General features: G+C 37.8%; 1 protein-coding gene and 1 pseudogene across 3 annotated transcripts in view; one reads left to right on the forward strand and one right to left on the reverse strand.

The window, feature by feature from the left end:
- The window catches only part of ADAMTS19 (ADAM metallopeptidase with thrombospondin type 1 motif 19), a 239,770-nt gene that overhangs the window by 22,450 nt on the left and 193,648 nt on the right, over positions 1-23,672 (forward strand). The gene's annotated exons all lie outside the window — the stretch shown is intronic.
- LOC113604598 (uncharacterized) lies at positions 844-939 on the reverse strand (annotated as a pseudogene).

Raw genomic sequence — 23,672 nt, forward strand, 5'->3', positions numbered from 1 at the left:
GACCTGAGCCGAAGTCGGACGCTCAACCGACGGAGCCACCCAGGCGCCCCTAAGAGACTCTTAAAAACTGAGAACAAACTGCGGGTTGATGGGGGGAGGGAGGTTGATGAGGTGATGGGCATTGAAGAGGGCATCTTTTGGAATGAGCACTGAGTGTCATATGGAAACTAATTTGACAATAAATTTCATATAATAAAAAAAAAATAAATTCAAATAAAGTAAAATTGAGTAAAAAAAAAGAGCACTCTTTTCCTCATATCTTCATCCATAGTGAATATTAACATTCTCTTTATATGAAAGCATACTTTATGAATTTTTAATGTTTTTTTCCCTAACTTACCTTATGTGGTTTACATGCACATAATCATTGCCCATTAATCTTTTTGTCATTAAAAGCTACACCTAAGTCTCCAATTACACAACTATTCAAGGAAACAGAAAAGCGCAGAGATTAAATACAGCTAATACCCAGGTTTCATGAATGTTAAAATTTTGCCATTGTTGCCTAAGACTTTGGACATTTTTCATGTAGTATTGAACCCCTCATGGTACTCTTCCACAACCATTTTCTTTTCGAGGTCCTCAGATGTAACCACTGTTTTCAAATTTGTATATGTATTTTCCATCCATACTTTAATAATTGTATTAAGTAGGTATGCATCCGTAAAAATGTATAATAGCATTGTTTTCTATTATAAAAATTTGCAAAGAATGGAATGATACTGCACACATCTTTCTAGAACTTAGGTTTTTATAATCGTACTTTTACGTGTTTAATATACGTAGTAATACGTAAAAACACGTATTTATATCGTATTTTTGAGTTTTTTAATTTAATTTTTTAAAAATCTGGAATGCTTCATGAGTTTGCGTGTTAGCCTTGTGCAAGTCTTCTCTGTGTTGATCCAATTTTAGTGTGTATGCTGCTGAAGCGAGCACGTCTTGTCCACCCTTTAAACTGTAATGTTTGTCTGTATGCAGTATAGTTTAACCATTCTCCAGTTGATAAATATTCATTCGCCTCCCCCTCCCCTTTTGTTTTTATATTTTGGAGTTATAAGCACTATAATAATGATCATCTTTTCGTGAGTTTGGTGTGCAAATGTGTGAGAGTTTCTCTTGAGTGTGTACCTATCAGTAATATATTGGCTTAGAAGATACACATCTTCATGTTTATTATATATTATCAAATTGTTCTTCATGGTGATTATAATACTTCTTCCTCTTGCCAGCTGTGTATTTTCCCACATCCATAGCAACAAACTCCTGGTATTGTCAGACTGTTATTTTTTCTTCTAATATTTACTCACATTTTGGTAATTGGTAGAACAAATAGAAAAACTTGTTTTTAAAAATGGGAAAACTAAGAAATGCCACAACCCACTTTTTTTAACTGGCACTTGCGAAAATTTTATATTTAATACACATAGAACAGTAATCAAGCTAGATCATAAGTGAGGCTGTTAAAGTCTTCTCAGCAAATTTCAAATAACTGAAAACTTAATTGATGTGTTCTCTGGCAGCAGTGGAATTAATGGAAATCAGATACAAAATAATACCTCAAAATTAGTATAAAATTGTAAGTAAGACAGTACATTACCAAATAATGCATAGATCAAAGAAAAACTCACAAGGGAACTTAAAAAATATTTTGAAATGAATGAAAATGAGAATACCATATCAAAATATTTGGGATACAGCTAGGTAGTACTTATGGGAAAAGTTCTATCATTAAATACTCATGTCAGGAAATAAGATAGGAAAAGAAGAGCAAATTAAACCCAAAATGCATAGAAGAAAGGAAATAATATATTTAAGAACAGAAATCATTGAAGTTAAATAAAGCAGAAAAAGTGGAGAAAAAATTTCTGGAAAGAATGATAAAATTGCTATCGATCAAAGTAAAAGAAAATGCAAATTATCAATATTAGGAATAAAAGGGAGACTCACAAAAGTTTCTTTGGAATTAAAATTATAATTATAATAAGGAAATATTATAAACCACTTCATGTCAAGAAAGTTTACAACATTACATGAAAGGGGCAAATCTTTGGAAGATATGTATTAACAAACTGACTTAAAAAACAATGCAGAACCAGGGTGCCTAGGTGGCTCAGTCAGTTGAGCGTCCAACTTTAGCTCAGGTCATGGTCTGTCAGTTCATGAGTTCAAGCCCCATGTTGGGCTCTGGGCTGACAGCTTAGAGCCTGGAGCCTGCTTCAGATTCTGTGTCTCCCTCTTTCTCTGTCCCCTCCACCACTCACGCTCTGTCTCTGTCTCTCTCTCTCTCAAAAAAAATAAATACTAAAAAAATTAAAAAACAAAACAGTGAAGAACCTCTGTGAGGCCCCAAATATAGTTTAATTGAACTTGTAGTTAAAATTTTTCCCACAAAGAAAATTCCAGGTCCAAAGGCCTTCATTAGTTAATGTCATCAACCATCTAAAGATGAAATACTACAGATTATTTCAAGTAATTTGAAGGGACACAGCGCTTACTGATACTTTTATGGGGCCAGCATTATCCGATATCAAAAATAGATGAAGATAATGTAAAGAAAAAAACCTACTGTGGAATCCAACAGAAACATAGACAGTAAAATTCTTACCAAATATGAACAGATCAAAGCCAGCAATATATGAAAGGATAATACGTCATAACCAGAAAGAGTTTATCCCAAGAATGCAAGGATAGCTTAACCTTAAAAATATCTATCAGTGTCATTCACTGTATGAAACAAATGAAAGAGAAAAACTATACAATAATGCCAGTAAATGCAGAAAAATAATTTCGCAAAATTCAACATTAATTTATGGTAAAAGTGCTCAGCAAGCTAAGACTAAATTGTACCTACCAAAAGTACTTAATGCACATCTACAAAAAAACCCCAAAAAAACAAAACCCATGGTTGACATTATTTTTAAATGTAGAAGACCATATATTATCAGCAATAACACAGGAATGCCCATTTTGACCGCTTCTTTTTAAGATTGCACTGGAGATCTTAACCAGAACTATAAACAAAAGTAAATAAACTAAAAAATTAAAGACATGTGGATAGAACAGGAAAAGGTAGAATTGTCATTATTTGTAGACAATGTGATCCCATACATGGAAAATCCTACGAAGCTGTGCAATACCTACTCAAACTAAAAAGTGAGTCTAGAAGGGTCACAAAATGTAATGCCAATTTACAATAAATGAGTGTGTGTGAGAGAGAGAGAGAGAGAGACAGAGAGAGAGAGAGAGAGAAAGGGAAGGAGGGAGGGAGGAGGGAGGAAAGGAAGCAAGGAGGGAGAAGAAGATATCAGTTCTTTTCTCCTTTGCCCCTAGAATTGTCTTGCTCACCCCTGTCAGGTCCAAATATTATTTAGCTTACTACACATGCAACTTGAATGCGATAGTCTTTCCCATATAGTCATTACTGATCAGAATAAAGTTGAGGCAACTACAACTTCTTTCTTAGATATCTATACAACCTCTGCTTGATCGTTTGCTTTTTTCAGAGGTATAGTTGGGCCCTGCCAACCTGCAGAGAAAAATTTGAGTCAGGACTTACAAAGCTAGATGGTACTTTTTCAATGTACGATGTTATTTATTATATAAATAAAAGTGTATTTCAACAATAAAGTTAGTCTTACCATTTTAAAGCTCTATAAATAAAATTGCTTAAAAACTCACTCTGTAGTAGGTAAGAATTAAGTATTTCTATTTTATGGCCTTTGAGGTCTGCTTTTAAATTTACTAAAAGTCTGTCTTATAGTAACTGTGTGTGTGTGTATATATATATATATATATATATATATGTACATATATATACAGTTTATAATAACATAGGACAGATCCAGCTCACCATCTTGCATAGTGTCTTGATCCAGTTGTAAATGGACAGATTTCTATTCAGGGATCATAATATATATATATATATACACATATATATATATATGTATGTGTGTGTGTGTGTGTGTGTGTGTGTGTGTGTGTGTGTGCGCGCGTGTGTGTGTGTGTATGTTTGTGTGTGTATATATATATATAATGATATGTAAACATATATCATACAATTAGCATATATATTAACTAATATAACTGAACTTTAAAGTTTTGCATTTTTCTTCTTATGTATGTGGAATAATAAATACGTTTATCCTTTCTCTTAGTACTTGTACTGAATTCCAGATGTTTTCTAGATGAACTTATTCAGTTTGAAATAATTAATCTCAGTTTGTCTGCAAGGGTGGTCTGCGTTCTTACTAATTAAGAGTGTAGTTCATTAAACCATGTGTCTTTAGCTCTTTAAAGCAATTTACTCTGACATATACTGAGTTAAAACTGTAATTCATATGTATTCTTTGGGTAGTTGTTGAATCAAACCTGAAGGGATTCATACCCATATATGGATTTGAAGTCTACATGTTGGATAAGTTGAATAAATAATAAGTCACAGATAAATTGCAAGACCAAAAGAAAGCATGAGGCAATGTTGTAACTCTGTATTGTGTGGGTGGTGTGATTTTCAGGCCTCTGGTTTTATTTACTTTCTGTTAGAGATCCTTTTAACAGGCCTAGCAAAGGAAATATACCAGGCTTTTATGTTGAATTGAAAATCGTAATTATCTAGAGATAAAGTACTTGAGACTCTGTAAGGTAGAGCACAGGAATAGTTCACTTTCTATAGAGATTTATAGTTGGGTGAAGTGCTTTCATGTATATCCTTTCATTTAATGGACAGGAAATGGTTATTTGTAAGATAGAAGAGAGTTGCTTCAATTTCACTCTTAATGTTGCCTTTGTCCTGGCTAAGCTTTATACAGACACTCACACCCATTTTTATCTGCCAGACATCAGCCCAGCAACTAAGGCTGAAAAGTGAACCAAGTTTGGCATGAGTGTTCTTTAAATCAATGAGTGGCGTTGAAGGAAGTTAATCCAGAGTATAGAATACATTAAAAAATGTTACAAAGCCTCCGTAGTAGTCCTTAGTAGTCCGTGAAGATCAGGCTCTTAATGTTACAATTGAGACTGTTTAGCTTCATTTCATAGTTTTGGTTTACTACCCAAATCGGTAGATAATAATTCTGATGTCATTATCACTTAAGGGCTAGCATGTATTGAGTGCCTATTATGAAAAGTCAAGTGCAATTTATACGCTTAATTAGAGCAATTGGTGGGTCTTCTCATCTGAAAACTTATTACCAGAAGAAAAAGAAAAGGTGGTGTGGCAGAAGGGAGAGGAAACTGCATCTTGAATTCTCTTTTCTGTACTGTTCCTTGGGTTCATCTCTCTCTGATTGGAAAGGTGTTAGTCTATAAGGTCCTGTTGGTAACCAAGGTGATCTTATCTCAGTAGCACGTGGTGGGACGCTCAATGAAGTCACTGTGAAGAAGCCTATTTCCAAACCTACTGGCGTATGGCAGCTTCAGTTTTCAAACAGAACTGCAAGGCACTTAAGCTTTACTTTTTTTTTTTTTTTAATTCAGTGATCTCAAAGCTTCCATTTTATCTTTTATGAGATTTTTTTCAGGACCATTGGCTCATAGTGCTCTGGGTGGATGAACAGTTCAGTTATAATTCCCTGAGACTGTTTTCATATCTTCTAGGAAGCATATTTTGAGTTATGCAGATGCCTTGGAAGCGTCCACCTTCTGTGATGGGGGACTCTGGTACTATTATTTAGAATAGTTCATAGTGTTTGTTTTGAACATTGCAGTTGGTGAGAATTTTTTACAGGTTAAATTGTTAATTTCTTAGGAGCCATGATCAACAGATCTCAGTACTTTTTCTCTAACAATGAGAAAAATAAGAACCAGTGAAGTTATATTACTTGCTTAAGCTGACACAGGTTCCATCTGATGGAGCAGATACGGAGTTTGGCCTTTCGGTCCACATCTTCTGCTTTTTCCTTTACGATTAAGGTTTGTTCTAGATAGGTTGAATTATATAAAATTGTCAATACATGAATGTTTGATGTACAATGAAAAGCAATTTCATATGCTACAACTTAAAAAATATCCCAAACACCAAAAATCTCCATTTAGGAAAAGTTCATTTCACGTGCAGCTAAAACAGTAATTGTTTTGAAAGCCTAATACTTAATTTGCAGGGGAAAAAAAAAACCTAAGTCATTACTAATTGCAATGGAATGCAAGAGCAAACACACTAGCTTATGGAGCTCCTTGGCTCCTTTACATTAAGGACTCAGGAGGCAGGCTGCGGTGTTTGAATCCAAACTCCCCTATTACAATCCTACTGTGTGACCTTACATAACCACTCAGTGCCTCTGTATCTTCACCTTTTTTTTTAATGTTTATTTTTGAGACAGAGGGAGAGTGCAAGTAGGGGAGGGGCAGAGAGCAGAGAGAGGGATACAGAGGATCCAAAGTGGGCTCTGTGCTGACAGCAGTGAGCCCGAGGTGGGGCTCAAACTCATGAACCATGAGATTACATGAGAATCTGAGCCAAAGTTGGGCGCGTAATCGACTGAGCTACCCAGGCGCCCTGTATCTTCACTTTTTAAAATTCAGTAAGTTACTTGAATGCCTCACTGTAAGGGCTTTAAATGTGTTTATTAAGTGAGATGGAAATGAGGAATGGAAAATATTTTGGTCAATGCATTAAACAGTCATCTAGACTTTTTAAAATGCTACCTATTAGATATTTTTTAATTAATTAAATAAAGGAGGAATATTAAGTTAGGTTAACATAAGAAGTAGTATACCCATGTGCTATTTGTTATCAATTTGTTTAAACAGATCTGAAAGAAAACGTATACACCTACCCCTTGCATTCCAGGAAATGTCTGTTGGTTGATTGAGCAGTTAAATGAAGTTTCTCACTAACATTCTTCCCCCCAAATTCCTTTCAAATTTTTAGTGCTAAAGTGGCCTCTAGGATCTGATTTCCAAAAGGGCTCTGACACTTCCCCATTCAAGTACAAATAAATGACATAGTGACTTCTCATGGCCAAGTGATCAAAGTAACTATAATGTACACACCTGCGGAGATGATGGGTTGATTTGCTTGTTTTCCGGTAACCTTCAATTTCCTATATGGCCTTCAAAAATTTCAGAAGAATATGTAAGAAGCAGAATTGAAAAGAGAATGTGCATGGCTAGCCTGTTAGGGACTGTACTAAGTACTTTACAAGGTAAGAATAAATTCGTAATATTGAGTGAAAGGCACACAATTGAATGTGTGTGCTCAAATTTGTATGCTGAATGAAAGTGCTCAAATTCCTCTATTGAGTCTACCAAATAAAAATAATTATTTAGAATAATTTATTTCTGGTTTGTGAAAGATAAAATAAGTACTGGCCACCTGGAATTGAGGTCTCGGTAGGTAATGAGATAAGAAAATCCATAACCCTTCCAGTAAATCCGTGCATTCTGATGTGTCATTTCATCCCAGGTTAGTGAGAGAATTCAGAGTCAACATTGAACTGCTATGATTGTCTTTTAAAAACATGTATTTTATAACCATCTTATTCTTTTAGATTGACTCACATGGAGGTCATGCACGTTGTTGTCTAATTATGAGAAGCAATTTTTTTAAAACATTAAAGATTTTCTTTAATGTTTATTTATTTTTGAGAGAGAGAGACAGCATGAATAGGGGAGGAACAGAGAGAGAGGGAGACTCACAATCCAAAATAGTCTCCAGGCTCTGAGCTGTCAGCACAGAGCCTGACACGGGGCTTGAACCCACGAATCAAAAGATCATGACCTGAGCCGAAGTCGGACGCTTAACCGACTGAGCCACCCAGGTGCCCCCACTTTTCTTAAAAAATTTAAAAAATTTTTCATGTTTATTTACTTTTGAGAGAGAGGCAAACAGAGCATGAGTGGGGGAGAAACAGAAGGAGAGGGAGAATCTAAAGCAGGCTCCAAACTCCACGCTGTCAGCACGGAGCCCAATGAGAAGGAATTTCCACTGCCAGTCTTGAACTTGACCTCTCCCTTCTGCACATGTGCAGGTATTTCTTTTTGGTGAAACTCCCAAGACACTGAGTATGCACATTTTCATTTGAGAGATAGTGCAAAATTGCTCTCCCAAGTGTTCATAGCAACTAATCTACCATCAGCGCTGTTTCAGAGTACTTGTTATTCCAGTAACCTCTCAGCCCTTGATATGCTCTAGTTTTACATTTGACTGTCATGTAACAGTGCACTCATGCCTGTTCGTTGGAATTTTGAAAATTACTAACCATGGTTCCATACCTCTTTCTCTTTTTGTTTGTCTTCAGTGTAAAATATATATACCATTTACTCATTTAGATGTGAGGGTCTTTATGATTGTCATTTACAGAATCATTTTGATGCAGTCATATTTATTCCAAATGTTTTCTCAATCCAAAATGTTTTGCATTTTAAAGTTTTCTTTTCAGAGTTTTGGATAGCATTTGTTTTCTTTTAAATGAGATATTGTGCAGTAATTTTTAAAAGTAACTCATTCATTAATCATTTCGGATGTGGATATTTAGGTAGATTTCTAACTATTTAAATGAAGGTATCTTAAGAATACTAATATAAAACAAGGAGCGCCTGGGTGGCTCAGTTGATTGAGCGTCTGACTTCATCTCAGGTCATGATCTCGCTGTTGGTGAGTTTGAGCCCTGCTCGGGCTCTGTGCTGACAGCTCAGTGCCTGGAGCCTGCTTCAGATTCTCTGTCATCCTCTCTCTCTGCCCCTCTTCTGCTTGTTCTCTCCCTCTCTCTCTGTCAAAAATACATAAACATTTAAAAAATAAAAAATAAAAAGAATACTAATATCAAACAAGAAAGAGATTTCTAGGAAACATTGTCATTCTGTCTTTGCCTCAGCCTATTCAGTAATTTTACTTCACAATTTGCAAGTGCTAAGAATCTTTAAGTACTTGCTTATTAACATTATCTTACTTTGCCCTCAGCAGCATTGGAAATAGCCACTCATGCTGTCTCTCCCTCTCAATACATGTTTTTATCACTTGCCATCCAGGACCCTATACCTCCCTGACTGTTCCTTCTTGGATCGCTTCATTGATCATCATTCTTCTCTGCATCTTCCTAACAGATATGACCTAGTGTTCAGTCATGAGTCTTCTTTTCTGGTCTGTGTGGACTTAATCCGGGATCTTACCCAGTCTCATAGCTTAAATGCCAACTATATGCCAGTGATTCCAAAATAGGTAATTCTAATTTAGACCTCTCTGTTGAGCTCCAAGTCCAGCTATGTACTTGATATTTCAACATGAGGTCTAGTAGATAATATCAAACTTAACATCTTCAAACTGAAGTGATCATCTCTTCCACTCCAACACCAAACTCTCCTCTTCTCACGTTATTCTTTTAAATCTTTTTTTAGTGTTTTATTTATTTTTTAAGAGAGAGACAGAGTGTGAGCAGGGAAGGGGCAGAGAGAGGTGGAGACAGAATGCAAAGCAGGCTCCGGGCTCTGAGCTGTCAGCACAGAGCCCGATGCTGGTCTAGAACCCACAAACTGCAAGATTATGACCTGAGCCCAAGTCAGATGCTTATCTGACTGAGCCACCCAGGTGCCCCTCCTCACATTATTTTTCATCCTACTGATGGTCATTTGGCAAAGGCCAAAAATCAGATTGTGGTCCTGAATTCCTTTCTTTCTTTCAGAGTGCACATTCAAACATTGTAAGCTCTTCCTTCTACTTGAGCTGCCAATAACCTCTCATCATGTCATGTCGCCTTTCTCCATCTGTAGTCTATCCTCAGTATAGCCACCAGAGTGAACCTTTTAAAGAGGTCCAAGCTTGCTAATTGTGGTACTTGTAAAGACCATATATAGGTAGTGAAAATTTAAAATGTGAATGCAGGGTTGCCTGGGTGGCTCATTCCGTTAAGGGTCCAACTTTGGCTCAAGTCATGATGTCGTGATTCATAGGTTCGAGCCCCGTGTCGGGCTCTGTGCTGATAGCTCACAGCCTGGAGCCTACTTCAGATTCTGTGTCTCCCTTCTCTGTCCTTCCCCCCACTCACTCTCTCCCTCTCTCAAAAAAATAAACATTAAAAAAATAAAACAGGAATGCAAAAGATACACACATCTTCAGTGTAGTAGTTATCTCTTAGCAATAAGAGAAGGGATTTGGTTTGGGGAAGGTGTGTAGGTCCATTTCAACTGAATCAAGAAATTGTTATATTTTGGGGAGACTGGATGGCTCAGTTGGTTAAGCATCCGACTTCAGCTCAGGTTATGATCTTGCGTTTTGTGGGTTTGAGCCCCATGTCGGCTCTGTGCTGACAGCTCAGAGCCTGGAGCCTGCTTCGGGTTCTGGGTCTCCCTCTCTCTGCCCCTCCCTGACTCATTCTCTCTCTCTTTCTCTCTCTGTCTCAAAAATAAACATTAAAAAAATAAATTGTTATATTAAAAAAATTATCAGTAGTACATACGTGTTAACATTTGTTAAATACTGGGAATGGATTCCTGGGCACTCTATTATCCTATATATTTCTGAAAGTTTGAGGTATTTCATAGTAAAGAATGATTAATAATAAATAAAAAACACCTCCCCTCTTGTTTTCCTAAACCAGTCTGTAGCAGGTTCTTAATGTGTTACTTTTCTTATAGTCTGTTATTTCAACTCATCCTATATGCTAGACATTTTTTATTGAACATTCACTTCCGTACTTAAAAGTCATAGAAAATCAAACATAACAATGACATTTGTAAACTAGAGAGCCTCCAAGTAAAATGAGAAGATCAAGACAGATTTCATATCACAGATGGTTATGGTAACTGGACACATAGAGAGAGGCCATGAGCATATTTGTCATATATTTGAAAGGGGATAGATGCTTAAGGTGTAGAATCAGGACTCATGATTTCTGAACCTTTTATGAAAATATTTCTGAGACTTACTCCTGTCCATTGGAGGCCTGGATTGCTTCAGAGCAATGACTGCTCTGTTAGTGACTGAAGTGCATAAGCAGAATATTAAATATTTATCAAAGGTGTTGATGGATGATTTCTTCTGTGGGTGGAATTTGGAACAAAATGACCTCTGATTTCTGGTTTGGATATGCTCTTGTTTATAAATGTCTTTTTTAAGACGTGATGCATGGACATAATCTTCCTGATGTGGCTTGGTATATGCAGAGTGCATTGGATTTCCTGTTTCATACCATACCTTTTCAGCTCTATAGATGTGTGACCTCTGAAAGTAACCTCTCTTAAGTCAGCCTGATAATTACAGTAGCTTTTTGAGCCTGTGTTCTCACTGATAGGACTAAAGAGTGGGTAGGGAAAGGTGGGGAGGAAAGACACTCAAATGTTTTCTTTTAGCATTGCTGAGTCCCAGATTGGCATTCAGGCATCTTGAGGGTAAGAAACAGGCCATGTAAAGAAGAACATTTTTGGTACAAGATTTATTTTTCCCTGTGAGAGGGTAAAACACCAATATAATTTCTTAAATATTACTTCATGCCATTCAAAATGGGAGTGGGAGAGAATATTTGATTTTCCTGTGGATCCTAAATGGAAAAATAATAACACACTTTGCTGATGTGCATGCAAATGAGAAGGATGACTTAAAATCAGAAGGACAACTTGATGTGTGATGGGGTTGCGTCCTGATAAACCCTTCATAAATTGAAAACGTCAGGAGTCAAAAATGCATTTAGTACACTTAACCTCCCAAACATCATCATTTAGGCTAGTCTACCTTAAATATGTTCAGAACACCTCCACTTGGGAAAATACATACATACATACATACATACATACATAATAAAATAAAATAAAAATAAAAAAATCTAATACAAAGTGGATTTTATAATATTATGTTGATTCTCTCATGTGATTTATTAAATAGTGTACTAAAAGTGAAAAACAGAATGGTTGTTGCACAGAATGGGCACAGAATGGGTGCAGAATGGTTGTAGGCACGTTGGTTGTTTACCCTCGGGATGGCGTGGCTGACGGGCCCCTGTGGCTCCTCGTGCTGTCTGGCCTCACTGGAGAGCGTCATATGCATGTCGCCAGCCCAGGAAAAGATCCAAATTCAGAACGTGGGGTATGGTTTCTACTGAACGCTCCTTACTTCTGCACCATCGTCAAGCTGTATAATCCTAAATCGAACCGTTGTAATTTGGAGACTGTGTGTCTTATCAAAGATACTTAAGACTGTCTGTTTGAAAACGTTCAGTACGCTGCTGTATTTCCTTCATCTGGCACATTAGCTGATGCATCGTATGCACTCAGTAAATGTCAAATACATTCATTATTTTATTTATTTGACCTTTAGTTGAATCCGGAAGAGAAGTTGCAGCACATTTTCCATGTCTGTGAGTACCAGTGCGAGGGCTCTTGAGTAGTTTGCTCCACTCATCTTGTTTCCATGGTAAACTGAATTTGCATCCACTCCCTGGGGGTATGTAGGAGGTTGGCAACGTCTCCGTTAATTGTGAGGTCACCAGTAAGACCTGGCAGCGATGAGTGCTTCCCCACATCACAGCTGTGCAGCTTCCTCAGTGGTCTCATTCGGTCGCGCTTGAAGCGCATAACTGGGCTGGAATCGCATGAGATAAGTGAGGGCTCATCACCATGGTGAGTGGGTCTGCATAATCACCAAGTGACTAACCCTTTAATAACCAGGTGTACCACTGACTATACGCGCCAGCTCCTTAAGTGATAGGGTGAGCCGCAAGCTGGAAGCCAACTTCAAAAAACCTCCGTAGGGCAAGCAGAGTTAGTTAACAAACTCAAATTCTCCTCATGACTCAACAAAATGAAACATGTAAAATTCTCTTATTTGCTACAAAACAAAAGTCATGTTGTTAGGCTTTGGGGGAACCCTGACTGATGTAGGCAGGGGAGTGTTTTTCCACTTGGTTTTTGCTGTTGAATTTAAAAGAAACATGAGCACATGTGTTTGACCATCTTGCGTAGAACTCCTACATTTTCAACCTGAGCAGTGTGGGTTAGGGCAGTAGTTTCTTTGGAATGAACTGAACGAGAGCTTATTCCTGTCTTTTTTCTTTTTTTTAATGTTTATTTATTTTGGGGAGAGAGAGAGACAGAGCATGAGTGGGGTAGCTGAATGGGGAGAAGGAGACACAGAAACTGAAGCAAGCTCCAGGCTCTGAGCTGTCAGCTGTCACTCACCAACTGTGTTGGACGCTTAACCCACTGAGCCACCCAGGCTTTTTTCTTTTGAAGCCACTTCTAGAAAGGGTTAATTCTTATTTCAAAAAATCGACAAGCTTCTACTTTTCTTCTAAGCTCACTGGCCCTTCCTCTTCAGTCTCCTTTGCTGATTCCTTCTCTGTTTCCCAGTGTTAGGGTCCTTTGGGTTTGGTTTTAGGCTCTCTTTTGCCCTTTCTCTATACTCCCTTTCGGGGTAACATCACTCCTCCCTATGGATTGAAAGATTATCTTTATGTTGATAGCTCTCAGACATATGTCTCCAGCTCAAAACTGTGCACTAAACTCCATACTCCAACTGTCTACTTGATTTCTCTACTTGGATGTGTCACAGATGTATCACATCTAATAAGATCCCATCAGAAACTTGGAATCTCTGCTCCTAAAATCTGTTTTAGCCTCAGTACTTACATTTACATGTCAATTACAGACCTGTATCTCCCATTCTGGAGTACTTAAGCCAGAAACTCTGAAGTCATCCTTAATTCCCTGTGTTATTGTCCCTCCATATCCCAGCATCTAAACCATTAACACATTTGAGTGGTTGCCCTCTGGTTTGTATGAGTATCTAAAATTCATCTCAAATGTATTTACTTTTCTGCACATTCTTAGTTCAGCCACGGTGTGTTGCTTTTTTGCTCTAGTCACCATAGGCTTGTGCTTGAACTGTGATAGCTGATTTTAACTGGTCTTCCTGATTCTATTAATTGTGATAGCTGACTTTAACTGGGCTTCCTGATTCTACTCTTGTCACCCTTTGATTTGTTTTCTTTTTTTTATTAAACTTTTTGTTTATTTATTTTAGAGAGAGAGGGACAGAATGGGAACAAGGGAGGGGCAGAGAGAGAGAGGGAGGCACAGATATGAAGCAGGCTTGAACAGGGCTCGAACTCACGGACCACAAGATCATGACCTGAGCCAAAGTCAGGTGCTTAACTGACTGAGTCACCCAGGTGCCCTCTTATAATATGTTTTCTAAAAAAAGAACAGGAATGGCTTTCTTGAAAAATTTCTATCTAAACATGCCATCCACCATCACTTGCTTCCAATTACATTTCAAATAAAATCTAAATGTCTTATCATAGTCTTCAGAGCTCTCCATGAATCATGCCCTGACAACCCTCTGTTCTGCTTTTGTTGCTATCATTATTTGTCTGTGACTCCTGCCGCTGCCTCAGTCTCCCCATCGATTCTTTAACGGTGGCCTGGCTCATCTCTAGGCCCTCCTCACTGATAGACTTTTCACTAATGCCACCATTATTTATTGCTTTAATTACAGCAGTGGCCTCCCCAGCAAGTGTTGAGCATTTCAACCTCTTTCAACATTCTTTTAGTATGTTCCTTGCCTCTTTATTGCTAAGTAATACTGTTACATTATTTATCCTTTGGTTTTCATTTTTAAAATATGTTTTACTGTGACATAAACATGGAGCACAAACATATGTTGTTATAAACAACAGTTAAAAAGTATACGCTTTTATAAACACCAAGTCAATCTATTGGACTCCTCTCATGTGTATTCCAAGGTCATAGTCTTCATGTATGATGGCATCTGCTGCTTTAAATACACCAGTCTTCTCTTGCTTACAGTCTTTTTCATACAGCTGGCTCCTCTGTGTCTTGTCTCCAATGTCTGCTCCTTAGAAAGGTCATAATGGGCCACTCTCTCTAGCAACTCAGTCTCTGCTTTATTTCTCTTAGATCTGTGTTTGTTTCTTCAATGCTACTTTTCACTGTTTCAATTTCTTAAGTACATTTGTCTGAATGCCTGATTTTTTCTGTCTTTCCCCCTAGTGGATGAGGTCCATGAAGACAGGGATTAAATCTCTTTTCAGTTTGAATCTTCAGTGCCTTGCATACTGTCATGGGACAGGTGTTCAGTAGGTACATTTACAACAAATACTAAATAATCATCAGGAAGATAACAGTAGAACATAACAGCTTTTGGCCGGACTGATACATAAGCTTAGAAGTAGATTTAAAACTGAGTTTGCTCACTGTTTCTCAACTTCCTTTTTTGCATGCTTAAAGAATCCATAGAAATCCTAAGGGATTAATTTAAAATTCATTAAAGTGAATGAATATTGGAAAGTATATGAAAACCAAATTAATGGCTTTTCTTGATATAAGCAAAAATTAGACTATAAAATGAGAACTGAGCTAACCATCCTAATAACAAAAAGTTACCCATTTTGGACACTTAAATGTTAGGATGGAGCATTCACTTTCCTCTTTATACCATTTATACCAAAAAAAGTGGTACTATTTTTACTACCTTTCACATCTTCAACGTAGAACAGCTTCTGTTTATAATCTTACTTATGATGTTCTTTATCTGTAATGGAGTCAAAAAGGAAATGGGTGATGAGCATTGAGAAAGGCACTTGTTGGGATGAGCACTGGGTGTTATATGTAAGTGATGAATCACTAAATTCTACTCCTGATGCCACTATTACACTATATGCTAACTAACTGGGATTGAAATAAATAAAAAAAAGGAACATTTTGAAACCATTTTAAAATCCCTATCTCTGTCAAACTATGGGAAAAAGAGGAGGGCAATGGTTTTCAATAAAGTGGGTGAGAATGCATATTTTTCTTTCATTTGTGGGAGTGAAATGTATTTCTGTGTAATTATTCCAGAGATGAAATACGACTGTTGAAAGTACTCAGCATAGAGTTCATCATGAAGCATCCCGTAGTAAAATCTGTAACCAGTGTCCCAGAAAAGATAGATAGTCTACAAACCACAGGAGGATTTCATCAGGGTTTATTTTTGAATATGAATCAGATAAGTGATACTGCCATGGAATGTCTCGGGTTCCTTTCCAGTCATCATTTTCCTGGGGATCTCTCTGCTCCAGCCCTAGTAACCTTGCTTTTCCTTACACATGCTATGTCAGTCCCATCTCAGGGTCTTTGTTTCTCCTTCTGCTTGGAATCTTTTCCCCTATAACTTGGCCTGGCCAACTCTCATGTTTAGATCTCTGCTCAGATGTCACCTCACCCAAAAGACATTCTCCACATCACTCTCTAACCCTTGTAATACTTGGCCCCTGAATTCCTACTGTACACAATTAACTTCTCATTGACCAAATAGGACTTAAGGATATCATAATGAACGTGGGGGGTGGTTGTTGTTCCCCCCTTCCCCCCGCCCCGTCTTCTTTCTAGTGTTGTTCACTCTTAGGGTGTGAGAAGTCACTTGGTAAATTTAGTCACAAAAAGTCTGGTAATTAAAATATTCACACTCAAAGCATTAAACCATCTAAATTGATTTAAAGTTAAAATCTCCCTGCCCCATGCCCTTCACATGGTGGCTTGCTTAGAGCTAATCACAAGCAGTGAAGAAGGGGGAGTGAAGTCAAGAGTCCTTGTTATTTCCCCACCTAGGACTTCCGTTCCTCCTGCTTAGTGCACTGAGCTTCCTCTGGCTCCTCTAGGACAGTAACCATAAGGGAGGAGGGAAGGCAGAGTATGTTTGGGTGACCAATGGTGTCATGGTATGGTGACGGTGTCATGGCATTGTAATTGTGTCATGGGATAGTGGTGCTGAGCATTATGTTTGACAAGTGCATAACATGGTGACTTCCTGTCTCTGCTGGGCCACATTTGTGGGTTTTGGGGAGGCTGTCCTCTTCAGAGATGCTCCTCAGTCTCTCTGGATCTCTCATATCTACCCTTTGAAGAGGACTAATTCATCTTCTCCAGATGGTCACTTTCAGCTTCTGCTTTGTCCCTTAGGTATCTGGGGGGGATACTTCCAGGCTATATTTGAACCTTGTTTTTTTGTGTGTGTGAAATAGAACACAGACATAAATAAGTGTGTAAACTATCAATGTAAATCTTATTAATAGTGGTAGAGCAATTGTGTGTGTTACTTTGACCCAGTTGAGTAAATAGCATATTGTATCCCTTCCTGGAGTATATATAAGTTGGTGACAAGTCTTGCCAGCCTGGATCACAGCTGCCCCCTGACCTCTGGCTAAATAAAGTCAATGTTCATAAGAATTTTTTAATAGAGGGTCAAATGAATGAATAGATAATAAAATTATGATATATTTAGAGGATACAGTGTTATTCAGCAGTTAAAAGCCAGGACTATAGAGATTGTTTAATGCCATTAAGAAACAAAATAGCTATTAAGCTGTTCTTAAATGGAAAAATAAAGGAGACTATAAAACTTTAACACATGTATGCATGTGTAGAGGCACATCTATGCATACACACAGGTGCATGCCCACATATATACTTGTGTGTCTGTATGTATGTTAATAGACTAGAAATGCACACACACACACACACACACACACCTGTGTAATTCTGTATGATGGGATTTGGGACAATGATTTTCTTTTTTTAATTATATATTTTAAATGTTCTGCTATTTAAAAGTTCTGGTTTTATAATCAGGAGACGTTTGAAGAACAAAAATAGAAAAGAGAGTTGTAAAACAAAGGAAGAAGGAAAGAAAAACTAAAACCTTAACATGTTGAAATATTGTCCCTGTATCTGCCTTGGGGGTGCTGGGAGTCATTGGGCACATAGCACTGAAGGAGGCCTGGAGGTAGAACCCTCAGCCCGCTCAGAAAGCCCCTGTGCCTTCGGCAGCTTATATGTCTCATCATATTAAACAGTCAGCTCAAGATAAAGTTCAGAGCCTAATGTAGTATATCTGTCTTCTGCTTTGTAAGGGATGGGGCCTGGCCTCACTATGGATATCAAATGTTGGACGTCTCCCAATTGTGAGGTGTTGTGCTTGATGTCAAATCCTCAGTGCAAAATGTTTTAAAGATGAGAGTTGTTTGGAATAATAGACATATGGCAGGGCCTAGGCTTCCTCAGATAGCCTCACAAAGGCCGTCTTGTGTTTCAATCCTGTCTTCACCACATACTGATTTGTGACCTTGGGACACAATAAATCTTTTTGAAACTCACTTTTTTCAGTAAAACCGGTGAGGCTAGCATATGTGTCACAAGCTTGCTGTTTGATTAGATGAAATCAAGCATATACAATGTCTGATACACAAGCGTATTACTTTCTTCTATTGTTTTCTTATACATTATTTTAAAAGAAGTTTGAAAAGAAAAGAGAAAGGACTCGATAATTTTTCCAGCTTCGGTAACTAGAAAAAAGTTGGAGTCATGAACAGAGATACAAACTCAGAGACAAGCCCTGGTTTGGGAGAACCATCAGACATCTCAAGAGAGTGAGAAGTGAGCAAAGAGGGGCGTGGCTCTCATATGGAAGCATTGGGCTGAGAAGAGGTTTCGGGATTTGGGTATTGTCTCTGTAGAGGGTGTTCTAAAACCTTTGGGAGGGATAAATGAAGATAGCAGTTGCTGACCAAAGACCTGCCTTGGAGTGAGGACCATGACTTGTTTAAGGAAACAGAAACAGTTGCTAGAGAAGAGAGCTACAGCAATGTAATATTCCTGGAGGAGAAAAATGGTCAAGGGTCAAATGCCTTAGAGAGGAGAACAAAGGACAGGAAATTGTGGGTGGCCTCAGAACAATTTCCAGAGCTCAGTGGGGGAAACTAGAATGCAGGTAGCAAGCAAATTTAGAAAGATGTATTAAAACCAAAAACAAAGTTGGAAATTGGGAGCATTAGATTCCAGTCCTGACACTCACATGAACTCTCTGTGTGATTCTCTGCACGTTGTGCAACATCTCTCAGTCTTGGTTTTCTTGATTTTAAAACTCCAGCGATGGCTGGATGATTTCTAAGTTTCCTTCTACCTTCGTAGTTTCACGATGCTTTCTGAAGCTCTTTGGCAAGGAAAGAAAACAGAATAATGTTAACAATGTGGTCACATGAAAGCTTTTCCTAAAGATAGAACTTGGGCTCCCAAGGAAGGCAACATTGGGAATGCCAGAGGGGAGAAATCAAGTAGTGACTTCCCCTCAGATGGAGTTACAAGTGGAGTCAATGGAGTAGATGCTGTTGAGAACAGTGAGTGGATGTGCTTTCTTTTAATCTCAAAAAGGAATAATATATTGAGTTAAAGGCAACATTCCTGAGCTCCTGCTGTGTACCAGGCCTTGCGATGCCGAGCACTATGCCCAAAGCCTTCCCCCAGAGTAGTTCGTGGTCTGATCAAAGACACACGAAAACCGTAACCAGAGTGGACTTAATAGTGGAACAACGGGAAACGTACAGTGTAGAAGTGGATCAGGGAGGCAAGGATTACTTTGAAGAGAGGACAGGACTGGCTGGGTTGTAAGAAACAACCAAGAGGACTTTCTGGAAAGAGAAGGCAGCATGTGCACTGTACCAAGTTGTGAGCATACAACTAAAACGTACGATGAAAATTGTTAAAATGTACTTTGTTCACACAGTTAAAATGTGTTTGTTATGGTTATATATAAAGTTTAAGTAGTAAAAATAAAGGTGGAGAGGTAGGCAAGAGTTTATCATGACCTTTTATACCTTATATATCTTCATTAGGGATTTACAGTTTCCCCCTGTGGGCGTAAAGGAGAAACATCAAAAGAATAGAGTCAGGAAGAGAAGGGTAGTATTTTAAGACAATAGGATAGATAAGATGTCATAAGTGTATTTTCATAGATTTGCGTGTGTGTGTTGAGTACACAAATGCATGAAAAATCACTCCTATTCATAGTAATATTGCAAATGACATTTTTTGAAGAAAGTTTCAACTTACATCAATCCAAATGATTACACTCTGGACTATATGATGCTTTATTTACTTACTAAGATACATACTATACCATTGCCATACAAGAAAATACTTAAGGGAATAAAGCCAAAGTTCAGGTCATGTAGAGCATCAGATGTTTGTCTGCAGTGTTTTTACAAGCATATCATAATGCCACGTCTTTTCAGCATTTTCTCTAACGGCTGTTTAGAAAGAAAACATGTGCCTCTTTCAGTATCTCACTAATTCACTACTATACCTATGGTCAGACAGTAATCATCCTCAGAACCTCAGGACTCGGACTTTCCTGTTAAGAAATTTGTCATTTGATGTTTTCAGTTATATGGGTTCCTCTTGTTTTTTGGCTACATTTTCCCACATCTCTGCACAAGCCAGGCGTCTCCTTAACTGTTAGCTAGACTCCACATCCTCTTTTTCTTTGTTCCTAATATCTCCTCTCCTAGGGAGCAACCTTGCCCTCATCTTATCCAGATTCTGCTATCACTCAAGACTCTTCCGATATCCTGAAATTATGATGATTATTATGACATTCCTCATGTCCTTTAACAATTATGCTATTGAGTTCTTATGATATACTCTATACTTTTTAAAATAGGACATTATCAAAGACTCACAGAATGCAGTATGAACCTCATACAAATTTAAGCCAGTCCATTGAAAGTTTACCTAGAAAACATTACCTAGAAAATGTTGCTATCTAATTATTAAGTCTTTCTCCTTCTTCTTCCCTTTCTTCTTCTTCTTTTTCTTCTTCTTCTTCTTCTTCTTCTTCTTCTTCTTCTTCTTCTTCTCCTTCTCCTCCTCCTCCTTCTTCTTCTTCTTCTTCTTCTTCTTCTTCTTCTTCTTCTTCTTCTTCTTCTTCTTCTAAAGCAAGAGAGTGTGTGTGTATGCACAAAGTGCCTGTGTCAAGGAGGGAAGGGAGAGAGAATCTTAAGCAGGGTCCATGCTCAGCATGAAGCCCCACGGGTCTCCATCCCATGACCCTGGGATCATGACCTCACCCAAAATCAAGAGTCTGATGCTCAACTGACTGAGCCACCCAGGCACCCCTTTAAGTTGTTTTTAAGTTATGCTTACATTAGAGTTTTGGGATCTATTTAATAGACCGTAATTAACTTGAATTTGAACACGTGAAACATTTATACTGGTTAATTGAAGCAATTCACCAACAGTGTATTTGGCACATGAACCAAATCAAATTTCATGTTGTGATTAGAATTTAGTGACAATGTCAAAGCATCTACATGGAGATCAGTATGATTGGTTGTTTATTTAATAAAGCACAGAGGCATCTAAAGAGAACAATAAAATGTCAGAACTAGTAAGAAAAGAAATGAGTGGTAACTGATTTAATGTAAGTGATGGTAAATTTGCAAAATACTGAAATTCTTGCTAAATTGTGAAATGAAAGATAACATTCGATGACAAAAGTACAGATGCCACCATACGAGAATATGCACATGATGACAGAACTAAGGTAAGGGACACCTGTTAAATTTAATTTCATTTCCAAATTTTGTGTGAAGTGTCTCAGAATAGGGAAAATCATTTTGAAAAATCTAAGAGCAATCTGGGAGAAAAATGCTTATAAAGCTTGCATTTATCTTAGATGTTTTGCTGTGCGATATTCGTTCACATACTGTTTTCTTTCCTCCTAAAACCGAAAGGACAATGCTTGCACTACGGTGATTGCTGCATCGTTGTGGATTGTCGAACATAGGGGCCCTGGTGCCTAGAGGTTAATAGAGATTCGTGTTCTCCCATGGCTTGTAAAATCACAGCGTAGATATGCATTTCTGTTCGGTTAGTGAGAAAGTGAGGCTTTTGTGGTGACACAGAAAACCTCAAGACTTTCTTTAATTCTGCTTTAATGTAAGTCATTAGAGCATTCCCTTTGCTGTAGGATAGTAGTCTCGTCTCAGATAGAAATTCCTTCCCTGCAAGCACTTGGTGCTAAATCTTCCCTGGACTGAACTGAGTCTGGCACACTGTAGTCAGACAGTAAATATGTATTGAATGAGTGAGTCACCATTTATAATTATTCCAACGTTTTTTTTTCCTTTTCCAAAGTAGCCTTCTCATTTTTAAAAATGTCTAGAGATAAAGTTCTAACACAGTAGATAATTCTGTTATGAAGAGGTTTCCAAATCCCATGTTAAAAAATTCTATTTTAGAAAATATTTAACATGGTAATATGGGGATACAAAGGTGAGTCAATTTTGATTCCTTGGACTCTTGAGGTCTTCAGTTCACAGTTAAATGTTTGGATGTTTTGATTTATTCTGGTTATTCTAATTAATGAAATAAAAATTATGGTGAACATTTATTGAGTGGTTACCCAGTCTCAGATCCTATGAAAGGAGCATTACATGGGCTTTTCAAAAGTGAATGTTCCAGATGACCCTATGGGGCTGTTGTATAGATAAAATCACTGTACTTTTATCAGAGTTATTTAGCTAGTAGTAGACTATGAATCCGAATAATCTTGGGGTGCCTGGGTGGCGCAGTCGGTTAAGCGTCCGACTTCAGCCAGGTCACGATCTCGCAGTCCCTGAGTTCGAGCCCCGCGTCAGGCTCTGGGCTGATGGCTCAGAGCCTGGAGCCTGTTTCCGATTCTGTGTCTCCCTCTCTCTCTGCCCCTCCCCCGTTCATGCTCTGTCTCTCTCTGTCCCAAAAATAAATAAAAACGTTGAAAAAAAAATTTTTTTTGAATCCGAATAATCTTAAGTCCAAAATCGATTTTTGCAAGCCATTAAATTTTATATGATAGTATGCAATTAAATTTATTTGATTTATTGCTTTAAATCTAATACTTATAACCTTTTGAAAGAATATCAGATTATAAATGTATGATTTAAGGAAATTCAGCGTGTTTACTTGAGATGTTCTAAGTGAGCATCATAATACTTACCGTTTTAATCATCAGCCACACTGTTTTATTAGTGACCTTCAGTACTGACTGAACCTCAGAAGCATACTGGTATGAGATAAGAGCAGGATATTTTTGGGTTTTCACAGTGTGGATCAATATATACCGTGATCCATCCTCCATCCATGTGTAGATGTACTCCTACATCTTTGGTGATTATGGTTTCAAGTTTTAAATATTTGTTATTGTCCTTTTTTTCTATCAAATTAGGTTCCGAGGAAAATTTGTTTGGATTTCTTGTAATTACTTTAAAATTCAACCTAGTTTTACATGTGAGACAATGAAACCATGTGTGGAAAATAAAAGGACTCATTGGAAGTCATATTAAAATTACATAACAAATGCCCCAAGTGTATGATATGTGCCTGATATTTTACAAGAATCATCACAGTAAATCTTTTCCCCATTATCCCCACCTCCAGCCTGTGTGTGTGTGTGTGTGTAAAAGAGAGAAGGAGAGGGAGAAACAGAAAAAGAGAAGGGGACAGATAGAGGTGATGGAACTATTATTCTAATACTTGAGATTTTTATTGGTGTTATAAAAATGCAGTAAAAAAGTGAGAAGTATTTTTAGATCATTCTTAAGATGTCTTGTAACATCAATTTGGTATAGAATAAAATGAGATAGCATATTAGCAATCCCCTGGTCTTCCGGTAGAGAAGATGCAATACACTTTAATAATTAAAACAAGAGGGGCGCCTGGGTGGTGCAGTCGGTTAAGCGTCCGACTTCAGCCAGGTCACGATCTCGCGGTCCGTGAGTTCGAGCCCCGCGCCGGGCTCTGGGCTGATGGCTCAGAGCCTGGAGCCTGTTTCCGATTCTGTGTCTCCCTCTCTCTCTGCCCCTCCCCCGTTCATGCTCTGTCTCTCTCTGTCCCAAAAATAAATAAACGTTGAAAAAAAAATTTTTTTT

Source organism: Acinonyx jubatus, chromosome A1, assembly GCF_027475565.1.
Source record: "Acinonyx jubatus isolate Ajub_Pintada_27869175 chromosome A1, VMU_Ajub_asm_v1.0, whole genome shotgun sequence".
Classification (NCBI taxonomy): domain Eukaryota; kingdom Metazoa; phylum Chordata; class Mammalia; order Carnivora; family Felidae; genus Acinonyx; species Acinonyx jubatus.